The sequence below is a fragment of the Sphaerodactylus townsendi genome, linkage group LG09 (assembly GCF_021028975.2).
Source record: "Sphaerodactylus townsendi isolate TG3544 linkage group LG09, MPM_Stown_v2.3, whole genome shotgun sequence".
In the NCBI taxonomy this organism is placed as follows: Eukaryota; Metazoa; Chordata; class Lepidosauria; order Squamata; family Sphaerodactylidae; genus Sphaerodactylus; species Sphaerodactylus townsendi.
Genome location: NC_059433.1, coordinates 68,506,383 through 68,527,768, shown reverse-complemented (window position 1 = coordinate 68,527,768; position 21,386 = coordinate 68,506,383). Strand labels below are relative to the sequence as shown.

The 21,386-nt window shown below is 41.8% G+C and overlaps 1 long non-coding RNA gene across 1 annotated transcript; it reads left to right on the top strand.

Moving 5' to 3' along the window:
- The first annotated feature begins 690 nt into the window (after positions 1–690).
- LOC125438872 lies at positions 691–16,444 on the top strand. Its single transcript, XR_007245435.1, has 3 exons — positions 691–724; positions 3,025–3,033; positions 16,333–16,444. It is a non-coding gene; the product is annotated as an uncharacterized LOC125438872 (long non-coding RNA).
- The last annotated feature ends 4,942 nt before the right edge of the window (positions 16,445–21,386 follow it).

Genomic DNA, 21,386 nt, shown 5'->3' with positions numbered 1-21,386 from the left:
TCTATGGAATTCCTTACAGTCTGCCTTTTCTTAAGTGGATTTCGCTCACCTCTGGTTTATTTACGTACTTCATTTATATCGTACTTTTCTTCAAAGTGGGGATCTGAATAAGGACCCCCTCTTTTCCCATTGTATCATCACAACAACCCTGCGGGATCATCTAGGCTGATGGTGTGTGGCCCAACAAGTCTCCATGATACAATGGGGGTTCAAACTTCAGTCTCTCAGATACCAGTCTAACACATCATGTTGGCTAGATCGAACAAAGCTACCCATCACAGAGCTATTGGGGGCTTTCACACATGCCAAATAATGCACTTTCAATCTACTTTAATTGCACCTTGTGGCTGGATTTTACTGTGAAATGGCAAAATTCACTTGAAAACGATTGTTAAAGTGACTTGAAAATGGAATTAAAGTACATTATTCTCGAAGCACCAGACATGTAATTAAGGGAGGCTGGGGGGGCTAAACCCCAAGTGCTCTTTGGAGGAGGGACAGGAAATCCCCATCCTGATTGATCCAGCCTGGCCTTGCTACTTGGAAGTAAATTAATCCTAATTTTAAGTCACCACTGCCACCGCCTCCCAAAAAAGCCTCTGGTTGCTTTAAAATCCACTTACTTTCATAGAATTTAAAGAATTAAATAGCTGATTGTACAATAATTAATTCTGTCAATTTCCTGTTTTGCTTTAACTTTATTGTACCTATTTTTTAAAATTAGGTTGTATTATGTTTTTGATTGGCAAAAAGTCATTAATGATTATGATTGCATTCATTCATTCATTCATTCATTCATTCATTCATTCATTCATTCATTCATTCATTCATTCATTCATTCATTCATTGGGTTTATTAGCCGCCCTCCCTGGAGGGCTCAGAGCAGTATACAGCATACAAAAGTATAATATAACAAAAGTATAATAATGATGATGTTTGATATCACAGCAACGTGGCAATTCCATTTGTGCAGGGAAACCCAGCCTACTATATTGCAGCGCTTACCAACCCTATATATAGGAGAGCCTACATGCTGGCTAGATTTAACATTATGTCATCCCCGCTCCATAGAGGAAGACTCAAGGGTCTACCAAACGATAAGAGGCTTTGCCCCTGCAGCCCAGGGCAGTTGGATTCCATTGCGCACATTCTCCTCCACTGCCCACTTTACCAGAATCCAAGATCCAGCTTATTATTACAAATCATTGACTCTATGAAAACCCTGACGGAGCTTGATAAAGTAAATATGCTCTTAAACTGTAATGACCTTGACTGTTGTCTCGCAGTGGCAAAGTTTCTGGCTGAGGTTTGCGAACTGAACTTATGATCCAGTGTGAAGTTTTATCTAGTAATTTTAACTGTATTTATATTGTATGTTCTGTATGCCAATAAAGGCTTATTGAAATTGAAAAAAAATTGATATCACAGCTTCCAGTCCTATAGCTGTGGCCTTTTATTACAATTCAGACTTCACCCAGAGGCCTAGGACGTTGTAATGCATCGGCGTAGTATTCATGCGGATACCACCAGGACTTCCTTTTGAATCTGGCAGATGTTGATTTTGCCAATCTGAAGATGTTTCAAGCACACCACTAGTGTTTTCGGAATGACGCCCATCATCATCGTCATCATCCCTCATCACCGATGCCACAAATCATCAAATCTGAGCCAGTCCCTCCAAGTAAAACCTGAGGTCCCTAATCAGCCAGGTTGCTTATTCTCCATTTTGCATTCATAACCCAGCAAGGCAGAAAATGAATGGAAGAACAACTCTTGAGTTCAGAATTTCAAATCTATCATCTTGCCACTGAACCAGCCAGGCAAGGGATGCATCCCCGGAGTCGGCTGACAAGAGCTTTGCCTCTCGTCTGATATGCACGTGGTTACTGACAATTTACGGCTAATTTCTAGACGCTTTATTGAGAGTTAATCAACCAGTTCCTTTGCACAGTGCCGTGTGGCTCTGTGGCCCTTCACAGTTGTCATAATTCATTCAGGCTCTTGATTAATTTAGCCCTTTTCATGCAGAACCAGACATAATATTAGAAAAAAACCCAAAACAAACCTTTGGACCCATACGATCAAACAGCTCACAACGCTTTCCTCCCATGTGCCGTTTCTTTCCGCTTCTCTCTCGCCTTCCAGCCTCCCTTTCTTTCTGTTTCCCCAGTCTGGATTATGACAATTCCCCCACACTGTTGGACTTTGATTTAATGTCTTAACAGGCATTAACAAGGTTTCTAATAAAGTCTGCTCAAAGCGTAAAGATCTATGTAATCACGTTCCCTGAACGCTTCGAATTTGTCCGCGGTGCTCTTTGGGCCATAATCGCAGACAAAAGGAAGGATGAGAAATGATAATGGCGCCGCTGCCTCATTGCTAGTGTCAAGCAATGTTCCTTAAAGATTCGGGGAAAGAAAGTCCACTTTTTATCGAACGTTTGAAAATGCTGCGGGTTATATAAAAGTAAATGTTCTGCTCGAGCGCATTCCCATAATTTTACCTCACCCCAGATGCCCAGTGAGAGAAAAAGACAGCCTGGAGCCAGGGGGTTTGTAAGAGCAATCTGTCAGGCGGGAACAAAGCAGCGGCCTTGAGTGCAGGCCCTTCCATCTGAGGAAAGGGACTGACCATAAAGACCGTGCAAAAACTGCAGAGCTGATATGGTGTAGTGGTTACAGTGATAGCCAAGGATGACTTGGGGTCCAAACCCCATATGTCCCTACCCGGCCTCTGCGTTTGGCAGAGGCCAACCTACTGGAAGTCCCTGGCCCCTCGACGATGCGGCTGGCCTCCACTTGGGCCAGGGCCTTTATGGCTCCGGCCCTGGCCTGGTGGAACACTCTTCCTCCAACTGTCTGGGCCCTGTGGGACCTCAGCGATTTCCGCAGGGCCTTTAAGACTGAGTTGTTCCATGGGGCCTTTGGAGAAACCAGTCGCTGAATTGAGCCCCCTCTATTCTCCTGTTTGAGGGTCCCTTCACATCTTTGGGGCCCACCGTGCCTCCTTCCTCCTTGTTAGGAGGATTTTTAAGTAAGGGTTTTTGCCGGTTGCCAATTTAATGTAGCAATCGCTGTTTTAAATTAATATTTTAGAGTTTATGGGGATGAGTTCTTAATGTTAGGTATTATTTATTGGTTGTTATTTACTCGCTCCTCTTGTTATTTGTTTTTTATGCTGGTCATGTTGTACACCTCCCAGAGCCCTCTGGGGATGGGGCGGTATACCAAATTGAATTAATAATAATAATAATAATAATAATAATAATAATAATAATAATAATAATAATAATAATAATAATAACAACAACAACAACAACAACAACAACAACAACAACAACAACAACAACAACAACAACAACAATAACAACAACAACAACACCACAATTATTATTATTGTAGATTTCATAGCTGCCAGATCTTTAGCTGGTTGTTGGCCTTCATTACAATTCGAGCCTCACCCAGAGGCCTATGAAGTTGTAATTTATTATTATTATTATTATTATTATTATTATTATTATTATTATTATTATTATTATTATTATTATTATTATTATTATTATTATTATTATTATTATAATACACATAACAACACAGCACAAGTGTCTGGAATTCATCTCTGAATATCGAGTCCTTCCCAAGGACCTAGGATATTAGAGGTATTTGCGTAGAATGTGTGCAGTTCCTAGAAGTGCTGCTTTCTGCAGCATGTGGACTGATGTTCTGTCCAAGTTTAGGCTTTCCAGATGTTTTTCAAGATTTCTTGGGATTCCTCCTAGAGCACCGACTACTAGTGGGATTACTGTTGTTCTTTTCTGCCACAATCGTTCAACTTCAATTTGTAGGTCCTTGTATTTTGTGATCTTTTCCAGCTCTTTGTCCTCTACCCTGCTGTCAACTGGCACAGCAACATCTATGATCCAAACATGTTTTTTCTCTATCACTGTTATGTCTGGGGTGTTGTGTGCCAGGTCTGTTTGTATTCTAAAGTCCCAGAGTATTTTTGCTTCTTCATTTTCTGTGGTCTTCTCTGGCTTGTGCTCGTACCAGGTCTTGCTACAGGGCAGGCTGTACTTTTTGCAAAGGTTCCAGTGCACCATTGCTGCTAGCCTATTGTGACGTTCAAGATAGTCAGTTTGGGCTATTTTCTTACAACAGCAGATGATGTGCTCCACAGTTTCATCACCCTCTTTGCAGAGACGGCACTTTGGGTCATTGTAAGACTTTTCGATTCGTGTCTTTATTGCATTTGTCCGTAATGCTTGCTCCTGGGCAGCAAAAATCAGGCCTTCAGTTTCCTTCTTTAGAGTTCCCCTTCTGAGCCACTCCCATGTTTTCTTGCTGTCAACCTTCCCTTCAATGTTCTTAAAGTACTGCCCATGGAGTGGCTTGTTTAGCCACTGCTCCTTTCGTGTTTTAAACTGTTGGACTCTATACTCTTTTGATTCTTTGGCTTTCAGCATCTCAGCCTTGTGGACTTCTTTCAATGCTGGCTCTTGACTTTCTTGGATGTATTCTTTCAGGCCTCTTTTCTCTTCCTCTACTGATTGCTTGACGTGGAGCAGTCCTCTTCCTCCTTCTGACCTTGCTAGGTAGAGTCTGTCTACATCACTTCTTGGATGCAGTGCTCGATTGATGGTCATAATTTTCCTTGTTTTTTCTGTCCAGGATGTCCAATTCGGCTTGTGTCCAGTTAATTATGCCAGCAGTGTAGCGTACTACAGGCACCGGCCTGGGTATTAATTGCCTTTATTGTATTTCCTCCATTTAACTTTGATTTCAAAATTTTTCTTACCCTTCTAAGATATTCCTTCCTAATTGCGCCTTTGACTTCTGCATGCTTGATGTTCTCTGCTTGCAGTATCCCCAAGTATTTGTAGCTTTCATTCACTGGTAAGCTCTTTATTTCTATGTCATTTGGCATATTCACACCTTCGCATGTTGCAAGTTTACCTTTACTGAGTTCCAAAGTTGCACACTCTTGTCAAGTCCAAAATCCATTGCAATGTCAGTGCTAAAGACTCTCACTGTGTTCAGTAGTGACTCAATCTCTGCTTTTGATTTTCCATAGAGCTTTAGGTCATCCATGTATAGAAGGTGTGAAATTTTTGGTGAGTTTCTTGCTGTCTGATATCCTTGACCTGTTTTCTTCAGAATTATAGAGAGCGGAATCATAGCTTAATGATGAAGAGTAGTGGGGACAGGGAGTCTCCTTGGAATATTCCCCTTCGGATGTTGATTTCCCCTATTCCTGCTCCATTGACTATTAATTCTGTTTTCCAAGTGTGCATTGCATTCTTGACCAATTTCTTGATGTTTTCACTGACTCCAATTATCTCCAGGCAATGAAGTATCCAACTGTGTGGCAGTGAATCGAATGCTTTCCTGTAATCAATCCAAGCTACATGCAAGTTGGTTTTCCTTCTTTTGCAATTCTCAAGGATCATTTTATCTATGAGCAGTTGATCTTTTGTTCCCCTACTGTTTCGTTTGTTTCCTTTTTGTTCTGGGGGCAGCAAGTTCTTTCCTTCCAGGTGGTCTTGTATTACATCAGCTAATATGCCAGTAAAAAGCTTAAAGGTTGTTGGTAGGCAAGTGATTGGCCTGTAATTGCTAGGGATTGCTCCCTTTTCTTGGTCTTTCATTATCAGAAACGTTTTCCCTGTTGTCATCCTTTCTTCAATTTGGCCTGTTTGCAGCACCTGATTCAACTGTTGGGCAATTCTTTCATGCAAGTTGGTCAGTTTCTTCAGCCAGAATCCAGGTAGTTCATCACTGCCTGGGGCAGTCCAGTTCTTCACTTTTTTTGCTCGTTTTCCAACCATTTTAGTTGTTATTACCAGGTTGTCCATGTTGTTGCTGCTCAGTTCAGCCTCCACATCTTTGGCCCAACTTGCATTTTGGTTGTAGTTCTTTGGGCTGTCCCAAATGTTTCTCCAGAACTCAATCGTTTGTTCTCTGTCTGGCTCTCCTGTGTTTCGTTTCACATCTCCACTTATATTCTGGTAGAATCATTTCTGGTTGGAGTAGAAAAGTTGATTCTGCTTGAATTGAGCAACCCTTGCTTCGAATCTTGCAATCTTCTTTGAAACTGCCACTATCTGTTGTTTGACCACCTCTATTGCCTCATTGAGTTTCCTCTTGTCCAGGTGGTACCTCTTAACTAGGTCTGCTTTGATTTTGTCATTTTTCAGCTTCTTCTCCTTCATGCTTTTCAGTTTGCTGGCATCCGATCGTAGTTTGCTGATTTTTCTTCCCAGTCTGATTTTCCACTTTGGAGTATCTATTTTCGGCCTTCTTTCTGGGTGATGAATCTTTACCCCTAGCTCTTTAGTAATCACTACTGCAGTGCTGTACATAAGCTGGTTTGTTTCATGCAGTGACATTGTTTGGATTCCAGCAATGACCTTGTTTGCATCCTTCAGTGAATTGAGCAGATCCTTCCTTGGAACAATCTTCAATGGTGGCAATCTTGTAATGCCTCGCTTGTATTGCTCATGTGTTCTAAGATCTTCTGCATCAGTTCTTCTTGCTTTTTTTGTCAATTGGGAACTTTGGGTTGTTTGGGTTGGCTCCTTTGGAGGTGTGTGATGATTGTTGTTTCTTCCTTCTCTTCCTCCTCTGTCTCTTGCAATCCTTGAATTGTTGCCAATTTTGTTGAATTTCTTTGAGTGTTCCTTGGTATGTTTTCAATACCATTGTCTTGTGCTTTCTGCTGGATTTCTGCTAGCTCTAGTGCACTAAAAACTTTGTTCCTTTCAATATATCTTCTTTGATCAGCAAGTCTTTGCTCAGTAATTTCTGTGTCTGGGTGAAGTTCTTTCCAGACTTGGTACATTCGTTTGAGGTATCCTCTTTTTGATGGGTTTGATTTGTAGTAGCAAGCCACAATTTCTCTATTCTCTGCACACCTAATATTTTCACGTTTTGTTCGGTAATTTCCAGTAGGTCCTGCAGTCTTCAGCCCTGGTTGCTCAGCTGAAGATCCTGAGTCCTGTAGCCCATTTTCCTCGCCAAGTGCCCAGGTACTCCAGCACTAGACGCTGGGTCCTTGTTGACCCGGCTTAATGCGACCGATCCGGTATAAAGTTTCTTTTTCTTGTCTTCACCATGGTTTTGGGTTTTGGGCACATTTAGTCTGGCTTCTCATCAGAGGCCTCTCTGGTTTGGGTGGCCCTCCAGCACAGCCCTCTGACTCATTGGAGCACACAAGCCCCACCACCACACCAAGGTAGTGCCCTTTGGGGGGATTATTATTATTATTATTATTATTATTATTATTATTATTATTATTATTATTATTATTATTATTATTATTATTATTATTATTATTATTATTATTATTATTATTGATACAAAACAGTTATACACAGGAAACAAGATCAATATGCTGGATTTTGTATTACATCACACGTCGGACACTTCCCAAGCATCTAGGACTGTGTGATGTGTCAACGAATAATGTGAGCAGAGCCGAGTAGGGTGGCCTTTTGCAGCTGACATATGGTGATTTTGTCAGCGCCAATTGTTTTTAAGTGCCGTTCAAGATCTTTAGGCACTGCACCCAGTGTGCCGATCACCACTGGGACCACCTGTACTGGTTTGTGCCAGAGTCTTTGTAGTTCAATCCTTAAATCCTTGTATCATGTAAGTTTTTCCAGTTGCTTCTCATCAATCCTGCTGTCACCAGGAATTGCAACATCAACTATCCACACTTTCTTTTTTTCCACAATCGTGAGGTCAGGAGTATTGTGTTCCAAAACTTTGTCAGTCTGAATTCGGAAGTCCCAGAGTAGTTTTACGTGTTCATTTTCAGTGACCTTTTCAGGTTTGTGATTCCACCAGTTCTTTGTCACAGGCAGATGGTAGTTGTGGCACAAGTTCCAGTGAATCATCTGAGCAACAGTATTATGCCTCTGCTTGTAGTCCGTCTGCGCGATCTTCTTGCAGCAGCTAAGTATGTGATCTATTGTTTCGTCTGCTTCCTTGCAGAGTCTGCACTTGGGATCTGTAGTTGACTTTTCAATTCTGGCTTTGATGGCATTTGTTCGAATTGCTTGTTCTTGGGCTGCAAGAATCAAGCTCTCAGTCTCCTTTTTCAAAGTTCCATTTGTGAGCCACAACCAGGTTTTTTCCTTGTCAATTTTGTCCTCAATTTTTTCTAGGAACTGTCCATGGAGAGCCTTCTTTTGCCAGTTATTATTATTATTATTATTATTATTATTATTATTATTATTATTATTATTATTATTATTATTATTATTATTATTATTATTATTATTATTATTATTATTATTATACCATGGAAGCATGCTGAGTGATCTTGGAACTTCACAAATACTAAGTCTGGTCAACCTCACAGGCTTGTTGTTGTGAGAAAATGGAGAAGGGGAGGACAATATTCTAAAAAGCTTAGAGAACCAGTTGTAGTGTGTGTGTGGGGAGGGGCGTGGGATTTACATGAATCTATTAAATGCATATAATGCAAAAAATGCTTGGAACTTGTCTCCACCTGTATTTGATCTCGAATTCCTTGTGTTCTCAGACTTCTGCACAACTGATTTCCAACCCTCAAATGAGGAGCTTCTGGAGCAACTGGCTGGCCACTGTGTGAAACAGGATGCTGACCTCGATGGACTGCTGGTTTCAGAAGGGAGAACATCTCAGTGGTAGAGCATCTGCTTCACATCCAGGAGGTTGCAAGTTCAATCCCAGACATCTGCAGCTGAAAGGATCAGGTCTCAGATGATGTGAAGTACCTCAGCCTGAGACCCTGGAGAGTGGCTGCCAGTCTGAATAGAAAATACTAACTTTGATGGAGCAATTCAGTATGACAGCTGAATGTTCCCATGTGTGATCTAGCAGGGATCTTCTTATATTCCTGTGTTGGTATGATCTTGACAAACTTTCTGCTTAATCCCAAACAGCCCCTGATAGATCTTGATTTCACAGTTGACTCAGCAGTGGGCTTGACCCATACCACACCGTTTTGGGTTATATCTGCCAACTATATCTGATTCTTGGTTCACTTGATGTCTGGCCTGACTGGTACTCCTCTGCTCTGTCTCAATGGATTGATCTTGACCTTTGACACATAAGTGATTCAGTAGTATTCTTTGATGGAACTAAAATTTGTATACCACATATAAATCCTCTGATGTCCGCCAATTAGGTGGGGTATAAATCCAAACTCCTCCTCCTCCTCCTCCTCCTCCTCCTCCTCCTCCTCCTCCTCCTCCTCTTCTTCTTCTTCTTCTTCTTCTTCTTCTTCTTCTTCTTCTTCTTCTTCTTCTTCTTCTTCTTCTTCTTCTTCTTCTTCTTCTTCTTCTTCTTCTTCTTCTTCTTCTTCTTCTTCTTCTTCTTCTTCTTCTTCTTCTTCTTCTTCTTCTTCTTCTTCTTCTTCTTCAGGTATATTATCCCCAGGCTGCACAGGCCTTTAAATTTCAATATCAGCACCTTGAATTGAGCCCAGAAGCAAATCATTTCCCACCTGAAGAGTCAACCTTAAAGAATATTCCACACAACTCAATTTATAATCAAGTATCTCAGTTATTTGTTCTGTTTTTTTTTCAGACCAATGGATGGATTAGTTGAAAAGGGGATAAAAGGTCAGTGGGTGAAACGAGGTACAAATTTGGCCCATTAATTTCTACCAGGCAGATCTGTGTTTTGACAGTTCCCATTACTTCTGAGCTGTAAGGCAGAATTATGTGTTGCTCTGTCTTATTATAAGGTGGAAGATACTGGATGATAAACCGCCCAGCAGGACTCAGTATATTTAATACTCTTTGGAATTTGACAGATTTTTTTTATTCCTCCTATAGAGAACTGGCTCCTTCCCTCTGAGTCCCTGCAATTCATCCTTGCAGCCAGAATATTTAATTCAAATGATAAATTGACTGGTTTAATGTTATTGAGTGTAACAGGGATAAGATAAAAAGTCACCAATCAATCAACAGAAAATGCTTCTTTATTAGCTACAGAAACCCGAAGTGTCTAGACCTAGTACTTATTTTTTGCACATTTACTTAATTGTCAGTACTGATTTTCTCCTTCACGATTGTTGAAGGTTAAGATACTCAACATAGCTCTTTCCCCCCCGAATTTTACGTACTTTCCAGTGTTGAATTTATGGGATGTAGTAAATACAGGTGACAACTCTTCCATCTATTGGATTTCATTTCCGTTCTTTTTTTATAAAAAACTCAATTGCAAGGAGGAAATGGTAAGAAATGTAACCCTATTATGCTTAATAACTCCAAACAATCAAATACATCGTGCCGCCATTAACGATGAGCCAGCGATTGGCACACTTTATATTTTAAAGCACCGAAATATATCTCTCTGGCTAATATTTTTCTAACACATAGAAAGATACTTGGGCATCGTAAAGTGGATCTCCTCGGTTGATATGGCACTTCATTGGATGAACAGGCAATTGGAAGCGATATGCTAATGTGACCTTCAAGCAAGTTGAAGCGAGAGACAGAGAAAAAAGATAGCATCTGTCGAAAATATCGGGCAAACGCTGTTTATTTTTTTTTCTCCTTCCTAAATAAATGAGTTACTTTTATGCTTTCCAAATTCTAAGTTTAATCAGCAAAATAACCTTTTCTGCTACGCAGAATCCTCATTGGTATGTCGCATGGACTGGAAACACAGTATTTACTATTCTTAAGTGCACCAATCACAGCTGGATTAGCTTGAGGCAGCTGTACGTATTGTTGGAGGTCAACCCAGGACATGGGAAATGTAACTTGAGCAGGTGTTAAAGGGGTAAGACGAGAGGTGGGATCCAGCAGGTTCTCACCAGTTCCCGAGAGTGGGTTACTAATTATTTGGGTGTGCCGAGAGGGGGTTACTAATTGGGTCTGTTTTTCCATTAGAAATTCCATTAGGTCCAAAAATCATAAAGTCCTGTTGTTTCCTATGTGGCTGGTTAGTGAAGGTAGAGAACGGGATAATTCTCCCTTTTGGGCTGTTTTAAAAACATGTTTTAGAAATATGGTAAAGTTTCTTGTTTAAGGAAAGTATCCTTCTTTTGATTTCTAGACACAAAATTAAGTATTTGGAAGTATTAAATATTTGACAGGCAGTCAATTAGAGGAGAAGTAGTTGTTTCTGTTGGCAGTAGACGATAGGACTTGCTAGAATGAGTTTAAATTATGGACAGAAAGATAGCAGCTGGAAATTAGGAACATTTTTTACAGTAAGAGTTTTTTACTGTAACAGAGAAATTATTAATGGCCACGCCCCTGTCATGCCCCGCTCAGCCCCATTGGCGCTACGCCACTGTTTGACTCCCACCACCATGGGAACCTGTTACTAAAATTTTTGGATCCCACCGCTGGGTAAGACTTCTGGGGGAAGAGAGTTCCAAAGCACTGGGGTCATCGCATAGAAGGCCCTTTGGGAGGCCTTTGGGAGGCCCCTATCCCCCAAATCTCAAAAGGAAATGGAGCCACCAAGAAAGCCACCCCACTGACCTTTACACCCAGGCAGGCCTGTATAGGAGGAAGCATTCCTTCAGATATATAGGACCCAGGCTGTGTAGACTAGTGTACACTAGTATCAATACCTTGAATCGGGCCAGGTAGCTAATAGGGAGCCAGTGCAATTCCATCAGGACAGGTGTCAAGTGATGGCATTCTGAGATATCTGCTAGCAACCCGGCTAAGAGTTACGAGAGATTTTTTTAAGAGATCAAAATTTTAGAAGTAAAGAGAATTTTAAAGAGAAAATGTTAGGTCAAGAGATATTTAAACAAATTAACAGACAGCCTGTTGAAAACACCTCGGTGTCTGCACAATGGTTGGCATTTATTGCTGCAAAAGACGGAGAAAATCACTTTCCGCTGTTACTTAGTGTGCTCCTCCACCCCAGGAAATGAATTCAGTGTGATTAACATTCTTACTGAGGTTTGCAAAGGAAGCGGTAGAAGAGTGTTGCTTATTGTAAAGCACGACTGGGAAGAAGTAGAAATCCGGGGCGTCCGTATTCATACGGCACACCGCAGTTGCTGAATGGGTCCAAAAACGAACAATGGCAGAATCAGTTACTAAAGAGCTGGAATAAATTTCCATCACTGAGATGGCATTCTTGTGATGCACAGAAGAGCAACAGGGCTCCAAGCGATCGTCTTGCTGGATAAAAAAGAGCTGATGCAGGGAATATGAAAAGGGCAGTGTGGATAGCAAATGCAAGACAATGGAGGAATGGCAGAAATCTTTCCAAGGAAGAATTGGTTCAGAGATGATAGGACTGAGCTGACACCTTGAATGAACATTTGAGGCAAAGGTTAGAGAAGGTTAAAGAGAAACTGATCTTCCCATTGGTAATGTCAGGGGAAGAACCAATGCTTTGTAACAGGGGGTCGTTCTTTCCCTTCCACCTCTCTCTCTCTCTCTCTCTCTCTCTCTCTCTCTCTCTCTCTCTCTCTCTCTCTCTCTCTCTAATGATCTCAAGTGATAAGGTTTTGGAAGATCTCAGCCTCACAACTTACAGAGAAACTCAAAGCAAACAAAACCATCCCACATTGGCCCATTCCGCACAACACAAATCGAACATTTTCAGGTTGCAAAAGAAAGTATTTTTTGGTGTGGGATTCCACAGTTTTTTCCCCCAGTACGTTTGAAAAATACTTTGTTTTTCCTAAAAATTGATTTTTCAAAAAATAATGCTAATGTACACTCCCACACACACCAGCTGGGTGACCTTGGGCTAGTCACAGCTTCTCGGAGCTCTCTCAGCCCCGCCCACCTCACAGGGTGTTTGTTGTGAGGGGGGAAGGGCAAGGAGATTGTCAGCCCCTTTGAGTCTCCTGCAGGAGAGAAAGGGGGATATAAATCCAAACTCTTCTTCTTCTTCTTCTTCTTCTTCTTCTTCTTCTTCTTCTTCTTCTTCTTCTTCTTCTTCTTCTTCTTCTTCTTCTTCTTCTTCTTCTTCTTAACTAGCAACTTTTTTTCCTGAAGTCACTTTGAAAATATTTCCTCCTTGCTGTACAGAGCAGGAAATGTTTTGTTTTTCCTGCCAGACTTGTTAAAACTCTCACTGTTTTCTGAGCAGCTCGTGTCGGCCATTTTATGCTGCTTCAGGATTCTCTGTTCTGCCTGCCATTTGCAGAATGTTCCCATGGAGGTTTCCTCTGCTGTTTAGGGATGTTTAGTCTGGAGAAGCAAAGGTTAAGGGGGGACATGATAGCTATGTTTAAATATTTGAAGGGATGTCATGTTGGTGAGGGAGCACGCTTGTTTTCTGCTGCCTCAGAGACTAGGACACAGAGTAATGGATTCAAAGTGCAGGAAAAGAGATCCCACCTAAACATTAGGAAGAACTTCCTGACAGTCAGGGCTGTTGGACAGTGGAATTCACTGCCTCAGAGTGTGGTAGAGTCTCCTTCTTTGGAAGTTTCTAAAGAGATCATATACGTCAGGTGTGCTTTGATTGTGTGTTCCTGCATGGCAGGGAGTTGGACTTGATGGCCCTTGTGGTCTCTTCCAGTTCTATGATTCTATGATTTTATGCTTGCAGCACTTCTGCCTGTGATTTCATTGTTTAAAGTACATGAATAAAGTTAATTTTGACAACCAATTCCATTCATAGTTCATAGTTCATTTTTTCCTAGTTCATTTTTAAGGGTCACTCTGCATAAACCTTTTCCTTATAAGAAGCCCCCTCTCCCAGTAGCCCTTGTTCAATATCTCTAGATACCTTTCTGTGATATTGTCCTGCATGTGTTGTACTTCTACCAGAGCTAAGTGCAGGCTGCTTAGTTCTGTTCATCGAACCATTCTGCTGCAAGATCGTGACTATAATGCTTACTCCCCAATTTCCTCATCTATTCCAAACCTATCCACTCAACACAGCTTATTTCAGGACTTTATGTGTGTGTTAAACTTATTTGCTCTCCTGCAGAATTTCTTGCAAAAGCTGATTTTTGTAAACATAGACAACCAAGATCTTGAGCTTGCCCAGCCTTTTGCTAAGCCAAGAGTCTACTCTTGCTAATTCTCCACTCTGAAAAGTCAAGACTCTCACCACTTTGAGTAACGCTGGCAGTTTTCGCATGCCAAGGAGATGCTCTACCCTTAAGCCACAGCCCCTCCCCTAAGCCTCTCTCACAAGTCTTCTCAAACACTGTGATTTCTTACTAATGATATAAGTCTCCTGTGTGGTATTTCCATTGCTGACTCTGTTCTCAGATCACTTTGCTGCGTCATCTGTGTTTTCACTGCTACCCTTTCAGCATCTCAGCACATGATTCTAGCAGAAGTTGTCACCTCACATACCACAACTACAAAGCCAAGGAGAAGCAAGCAGGAGAGGAGACAGAGCAATATCTGAAGAAAAGGTCAACCAACGCTGTCAATTTCTGTTTTGGCCCGGAGCTTTGCTATAAAAAAAACACTATGTAGAACAAGACTCTACATCATGCCAGTTGAATTAACTACAGGAGCACTGCATTAGAGTATGCTCGGAAGAACCTCCAGAGACCTAAAGAGAAGGAAAGGAGGTTGGAGGAAATAAACACAGGCCCACAGAGAGAGCTTGGGAAGAAATTAGCTAGATGGTAGTGTTGTGATTTGCATGCACAATTGTTTCAGGGTGAAGAGGAGTGAGATTGTGATGTGCATGATGGAATGAACTGCCTTTGGGCCGCATCATGTTTGTCAACTGCTTTCATGGGAAGGCACTGAGTTGGCTCCTCTGAAATATGCAAGGAAAGAGTTCATGGAACAGAACTCTTATTTCTTTCCTCCTTAGCCCATTGAATCAGGCTGTTCTACCGGGTCTTGAGAATACATCAGGAGGCAGAGTGGGAGAAGGCTATAGAAAGAAGCAGAAATTGTTACAAATGGCTCTTTGCTTCTCATCTAAGCCCTCCAAAGAATTCTCCAAAGAATTATTGCAAGAGGATAGGGCCTGTTTTTTGGTGGGAGTTTGTTTTCAAGGTATGCTTCCTCTGCTATGGGCAGAGGAAAAGGGAAAGGGACTTAACCTTAACAAAAGGGAATTAACCTTTACCTTACCCATAGATACAAGGAAATTTCTCTGGATCACCCTGAATTTTCAATATAGGGTGGAATATAAACATAAATAATTTTTGTTTCTGGTATACTAGCAATGGAGGAACGCAGTTCAATGGATAACTTTTTCTCCCTCTCCAATATACTAGTCCTTGAAGGCATCTGAAGAAGGTAGTGGGCAGTAGATTCAGGATGGACAAGGAAATACTTCTTCACACAGCAAATGATTAAACTTGGAATTTGTTGCCAGAGGATGTAGTGGCGATGGCCACAGGCATAGACAGCTTTAAAGGGGCATTAGACAGATTAATTGAGGATAGGCCATGTCAGTGACTACTGGCCACGGTGACTAAATGGAACTTCCACATTCAGAGGCAGTAAACCTCTGAATACCAATGCAAGGAGGCAATATCAAAGGAACACCTTGGACTCTATGCTCTGTTGTTGAACACCCAGAGGAACTAGCTGGCCATGATGTAAGACATGTTGCTGGACTAGATAGACCACTGCTCTGGCCCAGCAGAGCTCTTCTTATGTTCTTAAATATAATTGTATATACAATATAACCAGTGGTGTAGCTACAATGGGGACATCTGGGGACACTTGTCCCAGGCACCACCATTATAGGTCACATGGGGGTGCAAAATGGCTCCCCTGCCAGGCTGGGCATGAGCACCTCAGACACTCAGGCTAAACACTTTTTTAAAATTATGACTTTTTAAAATTTTATTTATTTATTTATTTTTTCGATTTATAAACCGCCCCATCCCCTAGGGGCTCTGGGTGGTGCACAACATTAATATATACACAATTAAATAGGGTTCACAATAGTGACCACACAACAATCAGTATAATAACTAAAATCCATTAAAAACTATTAAAACAGCGGTTGACACATCAGTGACAGGCGTCCTATACCCTCTCTAGGAGGGTAACATAGATGGAACCAAAATTCAGATGGTAAATGAATGCATAAAGCATGAGGGGGGGCGCCACTCAGCGACTGGACACTCCAAAGGCCCGGCGGAACAGCTCAGTCTTACAGGTCCTGCGGAACTCACCAAGGTCCCGCAGGGCCTGGACAGCTGGAAGAAGAGTGTTCCACCAGGTCCATAAAGGTCCTGGCCCATGTGGAAGCCAGCCGCATCATTGAGGGGCCAGGAACCACCAGCAAATTTGCCTCTGCTGACCGCAGAGGCCGAGTAGGGGCATATGGGGTAATGCGGTCTCTCAGATACGAGGGTCCCAGGCCGTGTAAGGCCTTAAAGGTCAACACCCACACCTTAAAGGTCAACACCTACTTTTAGCTGTAATGTAGGTTTAGCATGTTGTTGCTGCCCTGAGCCCGTCTGGGATGGGCAGGATATAAAATTAAAACTAAAAATGAATTTAATTTTTTTAACAGCGTACCCATGAGCCTTTGCTAAATATGCAAATTATTAATTAAATCATAATTTCAAAAATGCTTGCCATAACTTTAAATATAGCCCAAAGCAGGACCATGCTTGCTAAAAGATTACCCTTTTAAATGCACAGAGCCAGTGGGCCTGGCATCTGAGGCACTCGTGCCCAGTCTGGCAGGGGGGATGGCCTCATGGGGTTGCAGCCTTGCAGGGGGACGTGGCAGACAGGTCCGGGTGCCATTTTGCCTCGGGCTCTGTTTCCCCTCTCTACGCCTCTGAATATAACCGAACAGTCTAACTCTTCTTCACTTTTGTTTTGTTGTATATCAGGTATATCAGGTTGCATCAAGGTCCTCTGAGGTTCCATAACCGATCCTGATAATGCATCTTAGCATGAAGCTCACTGGCGTATCCTTATTTTAACTGTGTTATAAAATTAACCCGCCAAACAAAACTTTAATTATTCAGATTAAGCCCCTCTACATATTTTGCACTCCTCGTGACTAACTTTATTGCACGCTAGAGATTCGCCATATCGGAAAACACCAAAATTACTTCTATCAATTTAACAATATTATTATACTTAAAGTCTTGATAAATTATTGAGAGAGGTTTGCTGCTACTCTGGGGAAAATGTAAATTAAAAAAGAGAATGGAATTGTCATCTATTGTGTTTTTCCCCCCCCCCCACTGGCTTTGATTACTGCAAAGGTTCTCTCTGGGGTAAACCACATATTTTACTTGCCTGAAACTAACTTTTCCTTCCCACCAGCTGTTAACTACTTTAGTTCAATATTTGATTGGCACAATGTCAGAAGGCTTTATCTGGGACTCTATGGCTCCTTCCGCACATGCAGAATAATGCACTTTCAAACTGCTTTCAGTGCTCTTTGAAGCTGTGCGGAACGGCAAAATCCACTTGCAAACAGTTGTGAAAGTGGTTTGAAAACGCATTATTTTGCGTGTGCGGAAGGGGCCTAAGTCTGAACTATGAGCTTCCTGAGATAAGGTGGGGTCTCAGCACCTTGACTTAGCTTGGATTGAGTGTGCTTAGTAGCAATGTTGCTGTTCTTATTGACACCATGTCCAAAAATGGAATTTTGTCTTATTCTCAGTGCCCACTATCTTTGGAGTCAGTCATGCCATGCGTTTGTATTTATCACTGCTGCGCCATTTTGAACAAGCATTTTGAATGTAAATGAGTGTCTGTAGTAGGAGGCATTGACCATCCCATACACAACTCCTCACTTGCCATGAAAGTCACTGAGTGGCATTGGGCCAATCGCCGTCACGTATCTTACCTCTCCGTTGAGCAAATCTGACTTTCTCCCCGCCCCAGTCTTCCAAGCAGTAATCAACAATAGTCAGTCCTGCTGGATCAGACCACTGGCTCAACTAATTCAGCAACCCGTTGCACATAGAAAGCAACCATGAAGGGCCACCAATGTCAACGTCTGAGGAAATTGCCTTCTGAGTTGGAGCCCCTGTGAAGTTCTCCAGGGGTTTTCTGTCAGCAGGTCCCAAGCATAGATAGGGGGAAAGATGCTGTTGTCATGAACACCCAGAGGAACTAGCTGGCCATGATGTAAGACATGTTTCTGGACTAGATAGACTCCTGGAGAATGGAGGTCAACTGAGATGGACTTGGGAGCCATCTGGTGGACCAACACTATAGTGATGCAGCAGGTCTATGGTAAATACGAAGACTGATTAAGAAGGATTCTGGAATCATCTGTTTATTTTTAGGAGTCACAGCTTTCTTGTGAACATTTCTAGACTTTTTTAGGGATGTTAGTTTTTTAAAAATATATATAAACATATGTATCATATTGTATAATAATACTAAAGTACTAATGTCAATATTTTTATTTTTTTAGTATTTTATTTTCCCTATAGAAATTAACCCATCTTTTTTTTAGTATTACCTTCCCCTCCATATATTGGTCTCGGTTATTTATATATTCTCTTTTACTTTCTCTTGCCCTCTTCCTATATTTCTTGTTTCTTTTCATACAATTGTTTTCTAGAAATTGATTACTATTGTGAATATATATACACCAAGAGATTGAGAAACATGGCTTATAAAAGATTTGGTGGACCGTCTGAACCATTTGAAGTGTTTGAATTGTGATGTTCTTGTGGGAATGGGTAAACTTTCAGAAACATTGATACAGCAAATCTAGAGAGTCACAAATCAAATTGAGAAATCAGGAGTAAGAACTCAAGAGAAAATGAGACAAGCAGAGGTGAATACACAAGGGAGGATTTTTAAAAGTGCAAACTGTGAGACAGGAAATAACAGGACTACTAAAATTTTATAACAGGATACAAGGAAATACTCAAGAAATTGGGGAAATTAAACTAGGGCCCCTTCCGCACACGCAAAATAATGCGTTTTCAAACCACTTTCACAACTGTTTGTAAGTGGATTTTGCTATTCCGCACAGCTTCAAAGAGCACTGAAAGCAATTTGAAAGTGCATTATTCTGCATATGCGGAATGAGCCAAAGATAGAAGGAAAATGAACTGTGCTTGGATGGGCAATACCTCTGTTTGGAAAGGACAAGATTGAAACTTCGGAAGTGCAGTGCACAGGCAATGATTTACAATTTAAAGGATTTTCAGAGGATTTTGGTAGGACAAATCTAGAAGACCATTTTTTTTCAGTCTATTTTAAGATTACCTGAAGATCCAAGGAGACGTTCCAGATGTTGACCAGATATTTAGAGTAAATTCAAGTTTTGCATTTGAGAACAAGTTACCATGAAATATACTGGTCAAGTCTGTGTATAAGAAAACACCAGATACTATACTGAATAAACAAAGAGAATCCCCATTCCAAGTGGCATGAGAAGTACACATATTCCAAGACTGACCTCTAAGTTCACTCAGGAAAAGGACGATTTTTACAAAGGAAAGAAATAAAGTACCACTGGACAGTTCCATTTGCTACAGAAGTTGCATTACCCAGAGGGAAAAGAATAATCACCTCAATAGAACAGGCTAAGCAACTGGCAGAAGAATTATCAACCGAGAACAAGCCCAAAGAATCTGAAACAGAACTCGATAGAAAATCTCCTGCTAGTTCAAAAGAAAACTCTCTGGACACAGGAAATAGAAGACAAAAACAAAGGAGCACTAGAAAAATAACATGACAAGCTAGACCAGGCTGCAGAAATAAAATAAAATGGACAAAATTAAGATTGTACCTATCCATATTAACGTTCTAAGTTCTCCTTCTAAATGAGGAAAAACATTTAATCAATTAAAGAAACAAAATGCAGATATAGTTTGCATTCAAAATACAGCCCTCGTTCACCAGCATGTTCACTGGATTATTTCGGCTGGATTATTTGTCCCTTACACCAACGAGGTGGCAAACATACTGGAGCTGGCCCATGTCACTTCCACAACTCCTTACACGCCACCCTATCCCCACTCTACACCCAAGAGAAGGAAGACACCTCCTTTTGAACACTGAGCTTCCAAACAGTAAGGCAGTTTCCGCACGGGCCAAAAACGGCGGCCTGGGGACGGTAAAAACGCCGTCTCCAGGCCGCCATTTGCACGGGGGGCACAGCTGCAATGCAGCCATGCCGCCCTCGTGCCGCCCGGCCGGCCTGAAGCCGGCGTTTCCCCAGAGCGCTTTCCAGCGCTCTTTTTGGGGAAATGCCGCCGTGAAGCCGCTGCCGAGCGAATGGCAGCAGCTTCACGGCGCCTCCCCCACCCGGCACTTACCTTGTCCCCGGGCCTCCGGCGCATCACCGAGGCCTGGGGACACGCCCCCCTGCCCTGTGCCGCTGGAGCAGGCGTGCAGGGCCAGGGGGCGTGTCCCCAGGCCTCAGCGACGCGCCGGAGGCCCGGGGACATGCCGAATCAGCCGGGTGCCGGCGCTCTGTGGCGCCGGCTGCCCAGCTGTTCCCAGGACCGTCCATGCGGACAGTCCCAGCGTCATCGGGTCGGCGTCGGAAATGCCGACCCGGCCGTTTCCGCCTTCGTGCGGAAACGGCCTAAGATTTATTTCTTTGCTCCTCTCACACCTGGGTCCCCTTTGTTTAATGGGGCCCACCGCCCCTCCCTCCTGGGGAGGATTTCAAATATGGGTTCTGTTGGATGCCTCTTATTGTTTTTATCGCTGTTTTAAAAGGTTTTTAGTAATTGTATGAAAACTGACTGAGTCAGTACAAACCGCAATTTATTTATCTGTAGTAAATCTGTGCTCTTTCATTTGATTGTACTGGGATCCTATGTTGTACCCCACCCACAGCCCCTTGGGGATAGGGCGGTATAAAAATCCAAATAAAACAAACAAACAAACAAACACACACACACACACACACACAAACAAGCAAATAGACAGACAGACAGACAGACAGACAGACAGACTAGCTATGATATGTGTCCCAAACAGTGCAACAGAAATATTTTATGATTTTTCCCCCAATCTATATTTGATTTCCAAGAAGGAGAGATTGTGATTTTTGGAGACATGAATGGGGTAACTGACCCCAAAAAAGATAGATCCCCCCCCCACAAAAGGAGGCAAACTTCTAAAAAAATGTCTTCAATTATATTGAAATGTTACAATTAGAAAATGCCTGAAGGATCAAAAATCCAAATATTAGAGACTATACTTTTTATGATAGATGCCACACTTAATGATAGACATGTGCTGGATATTTAAAAAAAACATTTATTTATTTTTCTATGGAGTGTAAAGATATAACTAAAGACTTTTGCAGATCGCAATCCATTAGCAGTTAGTTGGCAGCAAAATAAATGCAGAAGGTGGAAGGTGACAAATGATAATCTTCTGTTACAAGCAAACAGTAAATAAATGCAGAAAAGACAGAAGATCCTTTTTTTTGAGATTAAATAACACAGCTGATTTTCCCACCGCAACAATTTGGAAAACCAGCAAGGCTTATACAAGATTGAATCGAATAGCTGTCACTTTA